The sequence below is a fragment of the Lithobates pipiens genome, unplaced genomic scaffold (genome assembly GCF_037356315.1).
Source record: "Lithobates pipiens isolate NorthernLeopardFrog02 unplaced genomic scaffold, aLitPip1_a1.2 Scaffold_10, whole genome shotgun sequence".
Taxonomy (NCBI): domain Eukaryota; kingdom Metazoa; phylum Chordata; class Amphibia; order Anura; family Ranidae; genus Lithobates; species Lithobates pipiens.
The window spans coordinates 164,086,293-164,105,142 of NW_027507686.1; the positions used below are offsets into that span (position 1 = coordinate 164,086,293).

At 43.5% G+C, this 18,850-nt stretch overlaps 1 protein-coding gene across 6 annotated transcripts in view; it reads right to left on the minus strand.

Moving 5' to 3' along the window:
* LRRC56 (leucine rich repeat containing 56) overlaps positions 1–18,850 on the minus strand; it is a 133,010-nt gene that overhangs the window by 94,556 nt on the left and 19,604 nt on the right. Inside the window, exon 1 of one of the 6 annotated variants that reach the window (XM_077459037.1) lies at positions 14,802–14,857. The exons of the other annotated variants lie outside the window; for them this stretch is intronic. The gene's annotated coding sequence lies outside the window, so the exon portion shown is untranslated. Of the gene's footprint in view, positions 1–14,801; positions 14,858–18,850 lie in introns of those variants that run through there. 6 annotated transcript variants of the gene reach the window in all.

The window sequence follows — 18,850 nt, forward strand, 5'->3', positions numbered from 1 at the left end:
TTTTACAGGCGGTGGCCCGGTCTTCTGTCGCCGCTGTCGTCGCCGCCGCCGCCGCCTTCCGTTCTTGTTCTTCTTCTTGTTCTTCTTCTTCTTCTCCTGGAAATGTTGACTCGACGAGCTCTCCGGCCGGAATGCCAGAGCCGCGCTGTGCGGTCACTTATATAGTGACAATGGGGCGGTGTCACATGGTATATGTCACATGGGTTGGTCACATGGGTTGATGTCACATGGGGACTATGACATCGTAAGGGGGCGGGGTCACCATGTGACCAACCCATGTGACATATACCATGTGACACCGCCCCATTGTCACTATATAAGTGACCGCACAGCGCGGCCCTGGCATTCCGGCCGGAGAGCTCGTCGAGTCAACATCTCCAGGAGAAGAAGAAGAAGAACAAGAAGAAGAACAAGAACGGAAGGCGGCGGCGGCGGCGGCGACGACAGCGGCGACAGAAGACCGGGCCACCGCCTGTAAAAGAGCTACAAGAAGGCGCGGTGGCCCGGCAGAAGAACCGAAGGCGGCGACAGAAGAACGGAAGGCAGCGGCGACAGAAGACCGGGCCACCGCCTGTAAAAGAGCTACAAGAAGGCGCGGTGGCCCGGCAGAAGAACCGAAGAGGGGGACAAGACCCCCGAAGTCGGGAGAAGAGGCCGGCGGCGGGGAGGAAGAAAGCCGGACTCCTCCGCTAGTAAAAGAGCTACACACAGATAGCGGAGGAGTCCGGCGAGAAGACCCCCGAAGACGGAAGACCCCCCGGAGCTGTGCAATAAAATATTTTTTCCCTGTGTTGTGTTTTTTTTTGTACTTTATTTCACAGGTGAATGGGTAGGGGTACATTGTACCCCATACTCATTCACATAGGGTGGGGGGCCGGTATCCGGGGGCCCCCTTCTTAAAGGGGGCTCCCGGATTCCGATAAGCCCCCCGCCCGCAGACCCCGACAACCAACGGCCAGGGTTGTCGGGAAGAGGCCCTTGTCCTCATCAACATGGGGACAAGGTGCTTTGGGGTGGGGGGGCCGCGCGGCCCCCCCTTCCCCAAGGCACCCCCCCATGTTGAGGGCACGCGGCCTGGTACGGCTCAGGAGGGGGGGCGCGCTCGCTCGCCCCCCTTTCCTGGCCGGCCGGGTAGCGTGCTCGGACAAGGGTCTGGTGTGGACTTTGGGGGAACCCCCACGCCGATTTTTTTCGGCGTTGGGGTTCCCCTTTAAGCCCATTCCAGGCGGCGGAGCCCGCAACGTCTCCTTCGCGGGCCCCGCCTACCTGTACACGCGCTCGAAATGGGCGGATTTGCCTCCTCCTTACGTGGGCGAGTCCGTTCATTTCAAAAGTTGAGCGAACTGTTTGGCAAACAGTTTGCTGAAACAGTCCGCTCGTGTGTGGGCAAGTCCGCTCATGCAAATTTTGAGCGGACTGTTTGCCGAAACTGTTTGACGAACAAGGTTGGGCAAACAGTCCGCGCGTGTGTACGCGGCCTAAGAACTTCTACACAGGGAGTTCAGCCCATTGAAGAAGAAACATTGTATCACTTTGATCTTTTCTTGGCAGCCTGCCCAGAGAGGAGGAAAGTCCTTCACTGATGTCTTCAGGCAACTTACATTGACTTCTATTACAGAAGTGTTTTGCAAGTGTTTTGTCGCGCTGAACATGTAATCGGCTTTTTTATCAGCACAATCGGCCGATGACGATTAATTAAAAAATGCCAAATATCGGCCGATATATCGGTCGACCTCTACTGCCTATCCACGCCGCCTTTCAGTGCCACATATCAGTGCGGTAAAATAGTGCCTCCTCATCAGTGCAGCCTATCAGTGCCCATCAGTGAAGGAGAAAAATTACTTATTTACAAAATTTTGTGACAGAAACTAAGAAAATGTTTTCTTCAAAATTTTCAGTCTTTTTTCTTTTTTTTTGTAAATATTAAAAATCCCAGCAGTGATTAAATACCATCAAAAGAAAGCTCTGAGTGAAGAAAATAATAAAAAAATGTATTTGGGTACAGTGTTGCATGAACGCGCAATTGTCATTCAAAGTGCACCAGTGCTGAAAGCTGAAACATGTCCTGGGCAGGAAGGTGTATAAGTGCCCTGTATTGAAGTGGTTAAGCTTACTGTATATCTTTAAAAATCACTGAACTGAATGGATCTTTTTTTTCCTGGCATAAAACAACTGTCAGGAATGTCTTGCTTTAGGAAACCAACATGGGGTAAATTATGTCTTTGATCTGGATAGTTTTATGCTGTAGACAAAGCAAAGCAGGAACGTGTCTTCTCCGCCAATAAGGCAAGTCTGGATTTGTAAAAAAAAAATAAAAGTTCAGGCTGAAGAATTTAGAACTACTGGAAAGTCAGGCAGACTACTACCGTGTCACCTTCTTGCTGCGATTTATTTACTATAATGTGCAAACATTGTCTGTAGAGTTTAAAGTACTGACAAACGTGGTTGGACAATGTATCTACAATGCATCCGACAAGATCAACAAAACCTGATGGAAGACAAAGCCACAACGTGGAATGTGGCTGTCTATCCAACCAAATAACTGGTTCTGTTACTGTAGGAAAACACTCATTTCATCCTTGTCTCCCGTTTTACTATACAAACCATTCACTATAAGCACATGTATAGCTTTCTGGTACAATCTTTTTCTTTGAAAATCCAAAGAAATACAATGCAAGAAATGCAGGGAACCAATAGTTTTGGTCATGACTGTAGCTTTCAACTAGGGATTCTGTCAACATTAGCCTCTAACTTTTCCATTTGGCACTGCTTAGGCAAAATCCACGTGAAAAAAAAAAGACCCGTCTGTCCTACAGTAACTAGCGAAGGATCGTTTTTTTTTTTTATTATTGTTTTTTTTAACAGCCACCTAAGTACTAAGTACCAGTACTGATAAGGTAGACTGTACCCTCTGCATGCATCTCTAGTGTTAAAGTGGTTGTAAACCCTTACAACCAACTTTGACCTACAGGTAAGCCTAGATTAAGGCTTACCTATAGGTCCAAGAAATATCTCCTAAACCTACACGGTTTAGGAGATATTTGCCGAAAGACAGGCAAATGCACCGTAGAAAGACAGGCATGCGCCGTAGACAGCGGCGCGCAGGTGCACTGAGCGCGCCGCTGTCAATGGCGATATGCAGCGAGTGGCTGCTCCTGTGCGCATGCGTGGGAGTGACGTCACCGTGGCTTCGCCGAATGACAGCGGTGGAGCAGCGAGACCCACCAAGAAGATGGATGCTCCGGACTACAGGGGACATCGGTGACTTCGCTGGCTCCTGTGTCAGGTAAGTGACACATAATGGACTACTATGCGATGCATAGTAGTCCATTATGCTTTACCTTTGCAGGGAATCAAAGAGGAAGTAAACCCATCAGGGTTTACTTCCTCTTTAACGGTCAATTTTGAGTAATGCATCCCTAAAACCATATGGTCAATGACAATATGGCAATATAGGAGTCACCCATGCAAAAAAAAACAAATAATTCCTAAGGGTTTACAAACACACAAATGATGTAGCTTGGTTCATGAGGATAAAAATGATGCAATTATGGCTTACAGATTCTTGACACGGGCTTAAAAATGGCTGTGCATTAAGCGTTGTCTCTGCAGGACCCTTAACCACAAATCAGATGATCTAAAACACTTTAAAATCCCACAGGACATTTACTAGTGCATTATAGAAGTCTTACATTAAAGTAAAACAATGCTGAAATCAATGCAATATATCTAAACATGGACCCATTGAGAGATACTACTTATTATGTTTAATGAGAACACTCTAGCAGGAAGGAAAGCACTAACTGTTTATTATATTTAAAAAAAAATATTCTTCTAAAATATAATGGGTAACTCTTCAAGAAAGTAATCTGAAAGGTAACTTTTTAAATCCACTCTAGAAAAATAATCCTCAATTCATCACCACAATCTGTTTTATCTGCAGATAAATTTTGCCATTTCAGATTTTTTGTTCCATTACAATGTGTTTTTTAATAAACAAAAAAATCTCCTTATTGATTTACCAAATGTATTTTAAATTCTGGGTGACCTGAACACACATCCATAAATGTGTCCAAATATAATTCATAAAGGAAAATAGTTTTGCTAAGGGCTTTGGGGTAAATTACCATTTTTTCCAGGCAATTAGCAGAATTGCTTACGATGAAGAAAAATAATTATTTTCTAGATGTTTCTGCAGGGTGTAGCGACAAAGAGAGAATGCTCAATGATTAAAGTGACACTACACAATATTCTTATTTTCCAAAAATAATCCATACACATCCATGTAGTGCAAGTTTGTGGCAGGTATAAGCACTGCTTTATGTATACTACAAATCCCATTACTCTAGTCACTATCTAGATAGTGATAGTGCTGTTCTAACTATGTTTTATGAGCAACTCCCTATCTTTACAATCAAATGTATATATAGTTTTTAGCCTCCCTAGGAGAGGGAAGCTTGGATCTGACAAGTAAGGGTCTCTCTACTGGCACCGTACCTGCCTTGTCTGGGGTTGGTCACACAACAGATTGTCATTACCCCCTGCTACACTAAATACTTTGCCAATATTTATAGGGGTTCTTAGCAGCCTGTTTCAACTTGCCTTTCTTGACAGCTGGAGTATTGTCATATTCTTAAGGGCAACGCCCTAGGGATTAATAATGAGAATTAGTGCCACACTTCCAATAGCGATGTCAATATTGATATTACTGCTTCTTAACTGAGCAGTAGTAACCCTGACCATGTTTAGATTGTTGGCTTACTTGTTTAGCACACTATGGTTGTATGGAATGCCTAGTTTCACCTCTTTTCATTAACAATTTTTCCTCTTCAGTTACCATATTCATGTATGCGGAGCAGCTTGTTCTCACAGGGGCAGAGGAGATCCTTCTCAGGAAGGCTCACCTTGCCTGTTTAGGTACCCCTCTTTAGTATTTATTGTTTTCTGCCTTATTATTATGTCACATATATGATTATAATGCCTGCTATGCTGTTGGGATAACAACTTAGATTTTTCCCACAATAGGCTTGGCATGATTTGTGCCAGATGCGTGAAATTACACGTGGTGTCTCGCTTTGGTGAGCGCTTTAGTTCTTCTCTGGACATTTAACCCCAGGTGTCCTCTTGTGCTATTTCTGCTTCCTCTCCTATTGTTTATTACTTCCCTTTGTCCCCCCACCCCCCATTTTCTTCACCCCCTTTCCATCCCCATTTTCCCCCTCTCTCCTTTCTCCGTTCCCACTTGGTCTAGACTACCCTCTTGAACATTTCAGCATGGCCCATACTGTGAGTTCTTGCCCCCGGCTAAAACTCTGCTCCTATAACGTAAATGGCCTCAATATAGCCTCTAAACAAGGTCAAATCCTTTATCAAATGCATAAACGACAGGTCAACCTGCTCCTACTGCACAAGACACACTTTCATTCTGATTCTACCCCATCCTGCTCCAACAGATACTTCAACAGGTAGATCCACAGTACAAATCCATCACAGAAGGCCAAGGGAGTCTCTATTGCCTTCCACAAAACACTCCCTATCGAAATACTTGAACATGTGTCCGATCCAGAGGGAATGTCTTTGTGAAATTTACACTGTGGGGGACTAAATTTACAGTAGCTAAGATCTACCTACCAAACGTTAACCAAGTCCCGACAGCTTTGCGGTACCTAAAGACTCTAGCGGGTTTCATGGAGGGTAAACTCATCCTTGGAGGAGATTTCAACACCCCACTGGAGCCTCTTTTAGATTCATCGACATTGTGTTCTTCAATCTCTTTCCGTAAACTCCGAACCCTTAACTGGGCTATCTACAATATTCATCTCATAGATGTCTGTAGGGTGCTAAATCTAGGAATTACACTCACTTCTCCCATGTATATCACTCATACAGTCGAATTGATTCTTTTTTTCACCGACCATAGCTGCTTAGACAGGTCCCGGATTGTGAAATTGACTACATGGTTTGGTCGAATCACTCCCCCATATACCTAACGTTCTTACTCCCCTCCACCCTGCTGAAGGAGTGCACATGGCGTTTAAACAGCTCGCTACTTACGAACTCGGCCTGCATCTCACGGGTCTTGGAAGCCATATCTAACTTCTTCACAGATCACACTATGCACACTACCTCCCTTCCTATCCAATGGGAGGCACTAAAAGCTGTCTTGCGAGACAGTTTCGTTCAAAGAGGGGCCCATCTGAAGAAAGAGCGCTCGGCTGCTATAGTGCTGCCATCAAAAAGCTTCGGAAACCTGGAAACCACACATAGGCACGCACCAACGGTGGAAACTCTTCCAGAGGTCTCTTTGGTCTGGTCAAAACACAGGGAACTTTACGAGGCGTCCGCACGCACATTTGCAGACAAGCTTGCCCTACACCAATATAAATCTCCTTACACCCAAAAACACCATCTACTTTTATAACCCACATCCAGGATAAGGCTTGGGACTCAATCTCCTCACCCTCTAAAATTGGGCAGACATTCATAGATTTCTAACAATCCCTCTACAATATATCTGCTGCTGATCCCTCTAGTCCCCCATACTTTGGGGAGGATAAGGCATCTTATGTGGCGAAGACCGCATTGCCTACCATAGATTATGAAACCATTAGCAATCTTGAAATGCTTATCACTGAGGAGGAAGTTGCAAGAGCCGTAGCTGCCACCCCTTCTGGCAAGAGTCCAGGGCCTGTCGGCTTTACTCCTAAATTCTACAAATTATTTGGCCCCCTCCTTACTTCCTTTTTAACTAAAGTGTTTAATTCCTTATTCAGAAAGCTGTATTTCCTCCACAAACACTTGAAGCCCATATATCCCTTATTCCAAAACTGGACAAAGTCCCAACTCTTTGAACAAACTACAGGCCTATTTCTCTGATAGGAGTCAATCTGAAATTTTTTGCCAAGGTGTTAGCCCTTGTGCACACGGTCGGACATTCCGACAACAAAATCCGTCGGATTTTGTCAGACGGATTTTGTCCGAAACTTGTGTTGCATACACACGGTCGGACAAAGTTGTTGGAAAATTCGATCGTACGTAACGTGATGACGGTATTTCGTTACGATGGGACTACGTTCAGGCTAGTAGCCAATAGCTTTGATCTAGGAATTTGATCTGAGCACACATGGCACTTTGTCCGATCGGAATTCTCTACACACAATCGGACAAAGTCCGATTGGATCATGTTGTCGGAAAGTTTTATAGCCCAGCTCTAAAACTTTGTCCGTCGGATATTCCGAGTGAAACAGTCTGATGGAGCCCACACACAGTCGGATTATCCGACAACACGTTCCGATCAGACATTTTCCGTCGGAATGTCCGACCATGTGTACAAGGGCTTAGCCAATAGATTATAGCCCTTATTGCCCCGACTGATACATTTAGACCAGGTTTGTTTTGTGAGTGGACACGAAGTAAGAGATAACCTTATAAAAACGCTTCTACTAACTGACTATGCCCGCACCCATAATATCCCCCTTTGCCTCTTAACAGTCGACGCTGAGAAGGCATTTGATTGCTATGATTGGCAATTTCTTTGCTTGTCCTTACAGCAGATAGGACTTCAAATGATATCGAGGATAATGTCTCTTTATTACTCTCCGTCGGCTAGGATCCAAATAAATGGCTCGTTATACCCTGCATTTCATATCCATCATGGGAAACGACAAGGTTGCCCTTTGTCCCCCCTTTTAAACGTACTTACTATGGAACATTTGGCTATCGCCCTGCAAAATAACCCCGCCATTCATGGATTGCGGTGGGTCCTGTTCATACTAAACTCGCTCTCTTTGCAGACGACCTACTGATGTTTGTGACTCAACCTCATATTTCATTGCCCTTGATAATCTGGGAATTTAAGGAATTTGGTTTAGTGAGCAACTTTAAAATAAATCATAGTAAATCGGAAATCCTCAATATATCATTGTCAGGAGTGGCTCTACAGCAACTTTCGTCCTTGTTCCCTTTTAAGACTCCACTTCTATTCGCTATCTGGGAATCAACATACCAAGGGACATATCCCAAATCTTTTCGGGAAACTTCACCCCCCTACTCCTCAAAACACAAGTGGACTTGGCCACATACACAATAGCTTTCTTGGTTAGGAAAGGTGAATGTTCTGAAAATGGATGTCCTCCCTCGGATCCTATACTTATTTCAAACAATCCCTATCTATATACCTACCTCATATTTCAGGAACCTCCGCCAGATGTTCTCTAGTTTCATATCAAAAGCAGCCTGACCCAGGATAAAATATGACACTCTTGCCCTTCCGAAGGCTGGGGGGAGCCAGGGTCCCAGATGCTTCTTTGTACCACAAGGCAGTGGTGCTCACACGTACCGTAGATTGGTTTCACCATTCTTCATCCAAGCTCTGGGTCCATCTAGAAGGCCACTTGAACTCGATTGAGCTTTGTGCTTTACCATGGACCACTGCAGTCCATTGTAGAGAGTCATCACTTTTTAGTGACCTTACCCGCAAAACAATTAAAATTTGGTACCGATTTACACCATTTGGTACCTTGTCAAAGCAAATGGGACCCATGACTCTCTTCTTTGGGACCCAGGCCTTCCCACCAACTGTAGGCGGGTCAGGGTTTGGACCTTGGCATAAAGAAGACCGTAGGTGACTTGCCCAAGTCCTTCGTGCAGACCCATCCTTCCCTTCCTGGTCGTTCCCTCATCAGCCTATGCAGTGGCTCCAGAGACAGCAAGTTTTATCATATATATTTGGAATCTCCCCTCCTTGTCAGATATTTTATCTGAACTATCCGGACTGGAGGACATGTCCTTGCAGACTGATCCGCCAACCCATGTAGTCTTCCAACTTTATACCCTACTACTCAATGCTTCTTCTCCTGACCTCCCATCATACAAGCAGACTTGGGAGTCAGAACTGCAACACACTATCTTGCTTCATTTTGACACATAAACTCTCTTTAGCGATCAAGAGCCAAGAAAAGGGGTTTAAGTTGGTAACTAGGAGGTACAGATGCCTGGTGACCATAAAACATTTTTATCCGTCCCTATTGGAGATACATGCTGGAGATGTCTATCTTCCAGAGGTTCCTTGCTCCACATCTGGTGGGATTGCTCTCCTGTAAGGAAACTCTGGCAATCAATATTTGACCTGTACTGCAAACTGATGGCGACTTCCATTCAACCCTCGCCATAAATAGCCCTTTTGTCCATTAACCCGGGCCCTATTAAATCAGAAAAAAAAATGAGTTGAGACACTTCTTAGCCACGGCAAGGACAGTGATTCCTTGACACTGGAGACTGACAGATATGCCTTCCCTGGGTGATTGGTCTACCAAAGTGGATTGTATTAGAGACCTGGAACGTCTGTTGTCTGAGGAAAAACGGGAAAGAAGAACGATTTTCCGTTACATGGACTTCTTGGTCCATGTTTCAGTACTCCTTAGAGTTTGTCTCGTGGGCCGAAGATGACTCAGATATTAACACGCCTTAGCCTGGATGGAGTGTTCCTTTACTATTACCCTATTTCTCCTGTCTTCTCCCCCTGTCTTTTTCCCGTACTCTTATGCAAGCTATTTCCTGTACTCTTATGCAAGCTATTTTCCAAATCGAAATGCTCTTGGAGCATTAGTTATGTTATGTTCTCCCTTCACATGACTATATGTAATCCTTACAACATACCACTATCTGCAAATGAAAGTGCCTTCTTATAATATCCAATACCTTTTTTGATTATTCATATGTTTCCGCAACACCTTTGCTACTCGGAATTTGATAGCCTAGCTTTTTATTTGTTTTGATCAGTTCTATGCTACACTGAATAATTTTGTTTCAAGGACAAAGATAGAGAGTAGAATATATGTTATACTACGTTAATTGTGATGTTTGTTAATATTATGACATTGTTAACTGAATATGTTACCTTCATACCTGATATATCCTGATCTTTCAATAAAATTAAGATTTAACTAAAAAAATAAGTGTCTATACTGTTTAAAATCCAGTAATACACTCTCTCACCCTGCTCTGCACATGCTCAGTTGCTCTCCATTTTTAGGCACTCCCGAGCTTGTAGAGGCTGATCTGCTGACAGTCTTATTTGTGTTAGTAGAAGTTTGGTTAATGGTTTTCTTTTTGCGTGTTTATTTTGCGCTATTATTATTATTATTATTCTTGATATTACTTGAAAAAAAAGCCTTTGAAAATTTGTTTGCAATAACTCCATCAGTATCACCAGCAAACAACTTCATTATTATCCCATTAAAGAAGAAGAGAATGTGCGCTACATTTGGAGATGATCTAATTTGCCACGTCACAAATGTTAATTCTCCATTATGAACGCTAGTTTACAAGACCCGGCGCTTCTGCTTCTGAGCATGCGTGGACTTTTGTACACCCGATTGGACTTTCCGACAACAAAGTTTTGTTGACGGAAAATTTGAGAACCTGCTAGCAAACATTTGTTGCCAGAAAGTCTGACAGCAAATGTTCGATGGAGCATACACACGATCGGACTTTCCGACAACAAGCTCGCATCCAACATTTCCCATCTGAAAATCCGACCGCGTGTACACGGCATTAAAGTGGAATTAAACCCCCCTATCCTTTATAGCCATGTTTGAATTGCAACTGCCATGGTGCTGCACTTGTGATCAGTTATGGCACCAGCCATTTGATGGTTTGACAGTTTGGTTGAGGACACAATCAAATGTGATAGTTTGCATTTCCAGCATTCCAGGAATGTAACTGTTTTTTGAAACCGGTAAATTGATGGGTTTAGTTTCTCTTTATAATTTACTGCTGGGGCTTTGAGCTTCAGGAAAATGGCAGCCTACAGCAAGAAGTAAGACCCCTTTCACACAGTCATGCTTTGTGCTAAAAATAGCACTGGAAAACTGCTTCCCATTCATTTCAATGGATGCTTTCACACTGGGGCGGTGCGCTAGCGGGGCGGTGAAAAAAGTCCTCAAAGCAGCATGTTTGGAGCGGTTAAAATACCTCAAAAACGCCTCTCTCTATTGAAATGAATGGGAAGAGCTGCAAAATGTTTTTTTCTTTTTTTTCAAGGTCACGTTGTCATGTGACCTTAAAAAAAGCACACCGGTAACACCGCAAAAAAGCCTGACGTTTTGCTGGAGGCAATTTACAGCACACACTCATTTTGGTAGCATTATTATTATTTTGAATGTATGTTTCTGGCTAAAGAACATTTTTTTTTTTATCGAGTTGTTATGGGTAAAGTTCCACTTTCAGTAGCCAGCACCCGCAGGCGTCTTAACAACCATGAGGCCTGGTAAGGTTTGGGAGGGGGGCGCTTGCTCTCCCCCCACCTTTCCTGGCCTACTGGGTTGCATGTTTGGATAAGGGTCTGGTATGGATTGGGGGGGACCCATGTGCTATTTACATTTTTTTACCTTCTGCTGTCAGTGGGGAATCCTCTGCTGACAGCAGGGGTGATTCATGGTTGTTAGAACCCTGGCGGGTGGCATCTCCTTACCAACCGATGACTCATCTCTGCTACTGATAGCAGGGATGAGTCACTGGTTGTTAGGGTGTCGGCGGGTGCCAGCCCAAATCGTGATTTTGATGCACTTTTATTGAAGTCTATGGACCTCAAAATAATACTGCATTGCACCAAAGTAGCACAGGACCCTTCCCCAAAGTCACATCACAGCTGCGTTGCATTGATGTAAACGTGCACCATTGGAAGCAATGTTATTTCCACTGTCATGTGATTCAGTGCGACCCAAGTCGCATCTAAAATCGCATCAGTGTGAACCAGGTCTAACAAGAAGTCAGATCACAACAGCAAAAACAAAGGAATTTGGAGATTTGAATAAGGCTGAGAGTAAAAGAAGGTACTTTTTTAGGTTAAGAATACATACGTAGAAGAATAGATTTTTTTATTTTAAACCAGAGTTTAGTGCCACTTTAAGACAAAAATAACGTTTCTTTTTGATTATTCCAAGGTGCAGCAACACTACAGCATACAGAACTAAGCAGGGAGAATTACAATGATGAATGACTGGTCAGTATTTGCTGGTCAACTAGGACAGTAAAGAGAAGGTACATTTATAAACCTTTAGATGGAAGAGGACTGTCGATCACAAACAAAACAAGCAGTCGCCTCGTTCTATCTCTGTAGCCTCAAATACAGACCCTGGTTGGGATGACTGGAATGAATGATATAGTACTGCATGACAGAATAGCAGCTGGGAAAGTACTATACGTGTGACTGATGATACTGAGCATTGAGAAGATGTGTCCAGCACCATTGCACTTAGAAAACAGTGATCCCGGTATTCATATGATACTTTTATAAGGACACAACACAACACTACTTGACTGGCTGGAAGTGGGGATGATCAGAAAAACAAGGAGAGCTACATTGGTGAGGTAGGTCCTTCTTTGGATTCCTACATATTTGCAGGCTTCACTCATAAGATCTCTCTACCATCCTTCCTGATTCTCATCCTGCCAGTCTGGGAATCTGGTTTCTTAAAAACCTGTTGCGAGGTGTTCACGCTCTATGACATTCTCTACAATACACCATTATCTAAAATTCCTTGAGGAGAATAGGTTTAAGATACTTATCTTTCCTTACAAGTACACAAAAAGTTTAACAAGTGGTCTGTAGACAAGATGTCTTATATTCGTAGCATGAAGCAGAATGAAGTCTACACAAAATAGCCCACCTGGTGATTAAACATTCAACCACTGCATGTTAGGTATCAAGTGCAAAGTAAAGAGCCATGGGACAATTATGCCAACAACGCGGTACAAAAGTCCTATCCAACCAACATTTATAGGAACAAAGAAGGCAGGCTCACATCACTGACGGACATGGCAGTCACATAGGGTCCTGCAGGTAGAATCTGAATGTGCAATGGAGAACCAGGAGGCCAACGCTTTTAAAATGCAGAATATTTTTCAGTGGCCATAGGAGGTACTAGCAGTAGAGAGGTATGTATTAGCCCTTGTGCACACGGTCGAACATTCCCGACGGAAAATGACTGTTTCCGTCGGAATATCCGACAGACAAAATTTTAGAGCTGGGCTATAAAACTTTCCGACAACATGATCCCATCGGACTTTGTCCGATTGTGTGTAGAGAATTCCGATCGGACAAAGTGCCAAATTCCTAGACCAAAGCTATTGGCTACTAGCCTGAACGTAGTCCCGTCGTAACGAAATAACGTCATCACGTTATGTACGATCGGATTTTCCGACAACTTTGTCCGACCGTGTGTATGCAACACAAGTTTAGGACAAAATCCGTCAGACAAAATCCGACAGATTTTGTTGTCGAAAGTCCGACCGTGTGTACAAGGGCTAAAACCCTTCTTTTACAGGGACCTTTCTTGTTTTGTGATGACAGTCTTATTAAATATTAACGTATCTAACTTTTATAATTACTTAAAGTGTTATTAAACCCACAACACTAAAATCAGTCTGTATATGCAGTAAAGCATGCTTGTTATACTCACTGTGGAGCCTAAGGGGTTAATCAAAGGCTGTTTGATCCTGTATGCACAGATCCTCCTCCTCTTCCACTGACTCCAGAACATGTGCGAATAAGACAGAGCCTTTGAAGTCAGGCTGCACATTCTCAGTTTGGTGTGTAGTGCTAGTGAGTTTTTTTTTTTTTCTTACGAGAATGCATGTGACCAGCACAGGGCCAATCAGCACTGTCCAGACAGAGGGTCAGGGGTCCTGGATCCTGATAGGACAGCTCAATGCAGTATGAAAACTCCTACAAGCTTAGCCCAACACCGATAACTGACAGTGACAACAAGTCACAAGACTGCTATATACTGCTGATGAGAAAAGGTATTTAGCAGTTTATATTTACTAAAATAATTGCATTTCCATGTTCTGTGTACTGTGGGAGATCAGATATAGTGAATGCAGGGTCCTGGGTTTAGTAACACTTTAATGATTAAAGTTATTGTTTCCTATGCTTTTGTGCATAGGACATGGCAGCAAGGCTAAGCGACTCAACTATGAACAAAAACATAGGAGCTGGGATGCAGAAAATGGCAGCAGGTTCTCTGGAATCAAGGGTCAACATTTTTAATATTTGGCTATATCAGGAAGCAGTTTGTTCACCGAAGGGCTGGAGAGCAGTACAATAACGAGTGTCTGCAGTGAATCATGATGGAGGTTTCTTGCAAGTTTGGGGCTGAGTTTCTCCAAATGGAGTTGGAGATTTGGTCAGGATCAATGTTGCCCTTAATGCTGAGAAATATAGGCAGATACTTATTCATCGTGTCATTAAGTCAGGGAGGTGTGTGATTGGCCCCAAATTTAGTCTGCAACAGGACAACGACCCCAAACATGCAGCCAATGTCATTAAGAACTATTCTTAGCGTAAAGAACAAGGAGTCCTGAAAGTGATGGTTTGACCCCCACAGATCCCTGATCTTAACATTATCGTGTCTGTCTGGGATGACATGAAGAGACAGAAGTATTGGAGGCAGCCTATATCCACAGAAGACCTATAGTAAGTTCTCCAAAAAGTCTGGAACAACCTAGCTGGCGTGTTCCTTTCAAAAACTGTGTGCAAGCGCACCTAGAAGAATCAAAGAATTGATGCTGTTTTGAAGGGAAAGGGTCGTTACACCAAATATTGATTTGATTTGAATTTCTCTTCCATTTTGTTAATTGATAAAAATAAACTTAACACTTCTATTTCTGAAAGCATTCTTTATATATATATATATATATATATATATATATATATATATATATATATATATATATATATATATATATATATATATATATATATATATATATACATACAGTATATAAATTATTCATACCAATGTCTGAAGAAAGAACCTGACGGGTTTACTTCTTCTTTGTCTCCCTGCAAAGGTAAAGCATAATGGGCTACTATGCATCGAAATATAGTACTAAAGATAGAGCTGCAAGATTCTGAATAAAAAGAAAATCACAATTTTTTTGCTTAGAATAAAGATCACTATTCTGGGGGTAACATCATCTTTTACATTATACAAAAAAATCGGGCTAATTTAAATATTTTTTTTTTAATTAATTGAAGTGTATATTTTCCACAAAATTTGTGTTTGAAAGACCACTCAGATACAGCATAAAATATTGAAACGACGGCCATTTTATTCTCTAGGGTCTCTGCTTAAAAAAAAAAAAAAATATATATATATATATATATATATATAATATTTTATTTTTTTCAAAGTAATTCTAAGTAATTTTCTAGCAAAAAATGCTGATTTAACTTGTACGTAGTAAGTGTCAGAAGAAGGCTTTAAAGCGGACCTCCACCCTGAAGTGCAAGTTCCGCTCATCTGATCCCTCCCCCCCTCCGGTGCCACAATCGGCATCTTTCAGGGGGGAAGGGGTGCAGATACCTGGATAATCCAGGTATCTGCACCCACTTCCGGGACAAGATCGCCCCCCCCCCCCGTTGTGTTCTGGGAAACACACAGTTCCCAGGACACAGCGGGGACCAGTAGAGATGCGCAGCACGACTCACGCATGCGCAGTAGGGAACCGGGCAGTGAAGCCGCAATGCTTCACTTCCCGATTCCCTGACAGAGGATGGCGGCAGGGGCAGCAGAGAGACGAACAATTGCTCGTCATCTGCCGCTGACATTGCTGGACCCTGGGACAGGTAAGTGTCAATTTATTAAAAGTCAGCAGCTGCTATATTTGTAGCTGCTGGCTTTTAATATTTTTTTTTAAAAGGCGCAGCTCCTCTTTAAGACCCCTTTCACACCACACCGCCCTTTGCGTCGGCGGTAAAACGCCGCTATTTTTAGCGGCGTTTTACCGCCGGATTTGCTGCGCATTTTGGTCGCTAGCGGGGCGCTTTTACCCCCGCTAGCGGCCGCGAAAGGGTTAAAACCGCCGGCAATACGCCGCAATAACGGCGTTTTGCCAGCGGCATTATAGCGCTGCCCCATTGGTAAACACACCGCTCCTTCACCGCTCCAAAGAAGCTGCTGGCAGGACTTTTTTCTGACGTCCTGCCAGTGCACCGCTGTAGTGTGAAAGCCCACACAATGGTGCAGCTTCTTTAGGGCAGATTGCAGGCGCTATTTCTAACGCTATAGCGCCTGCAAAATGCTCTGTGTGAAAGGGGTGTTAGTGGTTAAACTGACCTCATTTGCAGACAAAGTTAATCTCTTTGGTCTAAAAGAACCAAATGATACATTGTTTCTTTTTATCTCTCAGCGCTGAGCAATGTTGTGATAAACTTTGCCTTTTTTTTTTTTTGACAGCTTTTTTTTGACAGCAGAGAAAGGCTTTGCACTTGTTACCTAAATCGTGGAAATGACAGATTTAGACCGTGAGGGGGGTTGAATCGAGATCACGATTTTTTAGCAATTGATTATGCAGCTCTAACTCAAGATCTTACTCCCAAGGACAGCTCCCTGCTAGTTTGGGTGCCCAGTAGGGTCTCTCGAGTAGTCTAGAACAGCCTTTTTCAACCAGGGTGTCTTGAGGTTTCCTCAGGGGTGTCTTGGCAAAATGCCTCTAAATTGATCAAAAGTTGTATACAAGCCAGCAAGTGACTCAAGCCTGCCTTTTAGTTACACAAAGCTACAGGTTTTCATCATGGCTCAACTCACCAACCAGTCTGCTGACCAACCAAATTAACCTGTCTAACCGTCTGCTAAAAGCAGGGGTTTAGTTAGCACACATTTGCAAACATGTGTAAGCTGCAAGGCCTTGTCATGGCACCCTGCGTTGCTTGCAGTCCTAACACTACAAATTTATGTCTCCACAGTGGAAGCACATGCATGGAATGGATAGATGAGGGCCAGGTGAGCCTGGGGACTGCCCAAGCCCCCTTAAAGAAACAGGAGCACACTGGGCACCCAGCAAGAGCACAATGGTAGCAAAGGTGCCCAGTGTGTCTCCGGACTATATATACAAACAGTAATACAAGATTCCTTAGTAAAAATTACAGCCTGAAATCCTCACTAGACGTGCGCCATATCCTGCCAACAACCACCACCGTAATATGCACTGATTTCAGAATACGCTCAGTATACTTTGTAGATGAAACATGAACAGGAAACGTCTATCCAGCGCTCTATAAAACCTGTAAATTCACTAGCTAGCTGGGCTGATCTGTGCAGATGTTTTTCACATCTCTGGTAGTTACATTACGTCCCCCTCATTTCAGTGCTTACAATAAATCCTGCATATGTGCTTTCAAATGGTAATGTGTTGTTCTTGTCTAGTTCTCTATGTTACCGATGATTAAAAAACAAAACACAAATGTAAGTTTCAAGTGTGGGATGAAAAACTCATTAGAGAAAGTACTTAATTGTTCATGAACCAATTCTTTAAGGAGTTAACTCTTTACAGTTATTAATTCTGTTCATATTTGCTGAATACTGTATATCCCTAATGTATACACCCCATTAAGAGCTTTACTGTGAATTAGTATGAAACACTAATTCCCACCCAACCTGACATATTGAATTGGAGTCTATTATCATGCCTTCACTTATAGTGGACCTCAAAATGAAATTGCCGCTATTCCTCCTACCCACCACCGCCCCTAACACTTTAGATCAGGGGTATCAAACTCAATTTCATTACGGGCTGCATTAGCATTATGGTTGCCCTCAACGGTTGTGTCTGTAATGCCGCGTACACACGACCGGACTTTCTGGCAGACTAGATCCAACGGTCTTCCGGATGGACTTTCGGCGGAGTTCCAACGGACCTTTCGAGCGAACGTACTTGCCCACATACGAATAGGCTAAGTCCATTCAAAAGTCCGTTTTTTTTTAATGTGATGATGTAAGGCGGGACTAAAAAGGAAGTTCAATAGCCAGTAGCCAATAGCTGCCCTTGCGTCGGACCAGCATACAGACAAACAGTTTTCCCGATAGGAATTGAGTCTGTCGGACAGATTTGAAACATGTTCTATTTCTAGGTCCGTCTGATTTTTTTAATGAAAAACGATCGGATTAGTCCACGCATGATCGGATTGTCCGACGGACTGATTCCGTTGGACCTAGTGTGCCAGAAAGTCTGGTCGTGTGTATGCAGCATAAGACTTGTGGCAGTGTGTTACCCCGTCAGGGTGATGTTGACACAGGATTCTCAACCAGGCAGGTTGAGGGGCTCCAGGGAGTTTGCTTAATTGGGAGGAAACTGGCTTTTCAGTTTCCTCATTGATTAGAAAAGTCCACATTGGTGCTCCATGCAACGTCTGACATCCCCTTTGGGTTCTCCTGGAGGTGTCTAACTGCATGCCGATCCCTATCTCCGCCTTACTGTGGCTACCCTCTAAACTGCGACCCCGCTCTGTCAGCCCCTTCATGACACATAGTCTGAAATGATGGGACTCAGTACAGTAATCTGTCAAGCTCATGTCTCTGTTCCTACCACTACTCCCTCTCTTCAATAACCCCATGTTCCCACCTGGCTTAGAACAACTACATGTATTCTCGTGGTGGCATGCCCTTGGGTTCTCACAGGTTTGTCATTTTCTGGGTTCTTGCACTTTTCCCACATGGTCCCTGATCTAAGAGACCCACAAAGCTCCTCCAGCCGAATTGTTCCATTATTTTCAGCTGCGACACCTCTGTTCGACATCATGAAACCTTCCGGTTATCTATCACTGTAGGATGGGTTTGACTCAGGCAATGCAGGCTGGGACGTAGGAGGAGGACCTTATATGTGGCCTCTAATGTCGCTGTGTTAAAGGAGCACTTCGCTATGCTGGACCAGGCATTAGTCCAGTCTGCAAGGTCGATGGGGGACATGTCTCGTTCCCATTTAAGCACATAGAAGAGAGAGGTAGAGGTGCTGTTGGTGATATTTGATGATAACCGCCTTCGAACACACCTGTCTGCACTGTCCG